Here is a 3,333-nt window from a genome sequence, read left to right as displayed (position 1 = left end):
TATATTTCTTTGTGTTTGTGATGCTTTTTTTGTTTAGTTCCTGCCATGCCTGTCAGAGCCAGCAAAAAAGTAACCATCCTTTGATGCAGTGAGTGGAGTGATGTTTTGGTGATGTGACACTGTAAGCACAGGGAGTGTGCGAGCTTTATCAAGCTACAGGAGTGACGCAGCTCAAACAGAAGAACGTCACAGCACTCAACTACAGTTTTTTCATTTCCACTGTTGTCGTGTAGACTGAGGCCGAAGCCGAGTCTGTTTTACAGCTGAACCACCACTGGATAGCGCCTGCAACCCTGGCCATTACGCTGTGGAAAAGCCCAGACCCGACACAGAACGTAGGATGCTATTGGGGACCGCCTTCCTTTCGTTTCATGTCTGAACATTTTCATTTAACGTTACGTTTACTTCCAAGTTAACTCTTCAGGACAAATTACGTTGACGGGACATATCATTAGACATGGGCATGTTGGCTTAGCAAAAAGAAGCATGCAAAATAATAATGTGCAATCACTTTGCCAAGCCAACAAAAAAAGAGAGGACAACGATGCAGTCCAGATAACATAACGTGGTAATAATACAGCAAGATAGCCGACAAATACCACTGCCCAGTCAATGACACCCATGTCACTGACAATATTTTTAGTCCGCCAACTTAATCCCACTACAAAGAAAACGATCTTGGGTGAAGGTTAGATCAGACTTTAAAGCGACCGACTGAAACGACACCTGGTATCCCGTCTCAGTTTTTTTCCCTGCATAAGTTCATTTAATTTATCATGACCGTGTAGCTACTAGATTATTGTAACGCAAATTCGTCTGCTGGCTAGCTATCATAGCTACCCATGAAGCCACCACCAGAAGCGGTAGCATAAATAACGTTAACAGTAACGTTACACCTACAGTATCTGTCTCCACAAGCTGGTGTGTTCTTGAAAATGCCCCTTTCCATCCCTGTGCTGTCAGAGGAAATATTTCCCCCGGCTTATTGTTAGCCAGGCATAACACAGGTAAGTTATTTTTTGCAACCAGTGCACGGGAATATTGGCATTGCATGCCTAAAACCTAATGTTAGCTGTTGTCTTGTCATTAAATGAGTACGGTGGCTAGCCAAAGTGATGTTGCTAGGAGACGGATGTTAGCAAGCAGAGCTATCTGAAGGGAGACAACCGTGTGTCAACGGTGTTAAATGGATACGGTTTGCGTTACAGTTGATGCTACAGTGTCTAAAACTCTGTAATTTAGTGTCGGAAAGCTACAGTGCCAGCACGAAACTGCGTTGTTAACCAGCGGGAATGGGCTGTCATGTTTTCATCCTCTAGCTATTTTTTGATAACGTTATCAAGGTAACGTTATTATTGCAATTGTCAAACCCATGGCTTGCTTCAACGGCGGCTAGCTGCAGGTTAAGGGATAGTATGTTTACCAACAATAATTTATAGACAGCATATTCTACTCAATGTCAAATTAAGTAATCACATTCACAACCTTGTGAATTTACATGGTGCATTCCCTTGCCACATGCGTTTCATGTCTAGAAATGAAATCCACCTGAATTAATGCAATGTCCCTTTCCCTGGCTAACTTACAGTTTTGCACCATTTGGTGTTTTACAGACACTGACGTTAAAAACTGTGTCACAGGCTATGGCAATAGTGCTCTTTTGACCTAGTTGTGTTGAGTTACCATTACCGTTAATATCCGGTATCAGTGTAGTGATCTTACATTACACTAGGATTGTCTGTCTTATTGATGAATGACCAGTCTAGGCTTCAAGTCGGAGCCTAGCTAAGCTGACACTCAGATTCTCAGAGGTCCCATTGAAAGGATGGGACCTGAGAATCTCAACTAGCCAGCCAGATTCAACCATGCTCAACCTGCAGATAAAAATGCACAGTCTTCAAATTATTTGTCTTCTCCAAATCAAAATGACAATAGCCAACAAACTATGCCCTGTTCAAATAACTAATACGTAGGGTTGAGATGTTGAGTGTGATGGGGCCCTTTAGGCTACTTTATGGTATTGAGATGCTTTTTTCCAAAGACTGTCTTGGATGTAGTAGGTATTGAGCCAGATATCAGTCATCTTATTGGCTTGGCCCTGGGAGACAGCAAAACTCTGCCATGATCTATCCTGGATCTTCATTTCTGTCCTTCACTTGGAGGGTCTCTGTTGGCTGTTCATGGGCATTCATTTTATAGACACTGTGGTTAGGAGAAAAACATGCTTTCTGGATATGTGTTCCCAGGAGTTTGGCTCAAAGCAGAAGGCATTAGGCTTGCTTTGCTCGACTGAAAAGGCAAAATGCAATTACCACTTTTTTCTGTCCATTAGGCTTAGTTTTTACTGTTTGAACATGTATCCTTTTCACATGTGTGTTTGCGTTTAAAGTTATAAACAGAAACAGAGATAGTATTTACATTTTAATTGGGTACTTTTTCCTCTACAGAGAAAACTGGTCTAAATTCAAGTAGCCTACTACACCATAGATAAATGACTGATATGAAAATCACATCCAGAATAGACACTGATTGAATGAGACAACTGCTTGTTGTTGTTGTTGTTGTTGTTGTTGTTGTTGTTGTTGTCGTTGTCGTCCTGTTTTTAGAGCGTATCTCTAAGATGAATGTATATATCTCTGTTTCAGATGATGTGCTAAATTTAAACCCTGTGTACATTATTGACTTCTTCGAGGCTCCTAAACTACAGGCAGAATGCTTCTTGAGAGCCTCTGAAATGAAATTTAGGGCGAGGGAGCTGCAGGGTGTGTATGGCCGGAATGAAGAAAAAGCTGCACTGTATCTAATGATCATTCCAAAATGATTAGGTTTATCCCGAACGAATCCTGTTATGAAGCAGGCCTCGCAGAAAGAATGAGTCACAGTATTGATCTCTCTCGTCTCCTTTCTCTCCCTCTGCCCCGGCCCCTTGCGCAGAGGGAGACTGCTAATAGCCGCAGCCCTGCTTGGCCTGGAGGAAGGGAGGTGCCCGCCGTGGCCAGTCACACCACACACACACACACACACACACACACACAGAGACACAGGTACACACACGTTGTGCTCCTGCCAATCACATCCAAAACAGCTCATAGCTCCTGCTGCTGCTACGGCAGAGTTAGGTGAGTGGTTTAGAAAGCCTATTCAGATGAGCAGAGAATTGGAGAGGAGATGAGGGACCAAGCTGTCTTGAGCAAGGCCACCCTGATCTAGCCCAGGCTAATAAACGGGAATGTCTGTCAGTGTCAGCTGATTGGTGGTGAGGGTTCTGGGTGCTTAATGGTTTCTATGCATCACCCAGGTGGGTGTTACACATTGGTGGTGGTTAGTGAGGTT

This window comes from Sardina pilchardus, chromosome 14 (genome assembly GCF_963854185.1).
Source record: "Sardina pilchardus chromosome 14, fSarPil1.1, whole genome shotgun sequence".
Lineage (NCBI taxonomy): Eukaryota > Metazoa > Chordata > Actinopteri > Clupeiformes > Clupeidae > Sardina > Sardina pilchardus.
Note: the sequence above shows the minus strand (reverse complement) of the source record.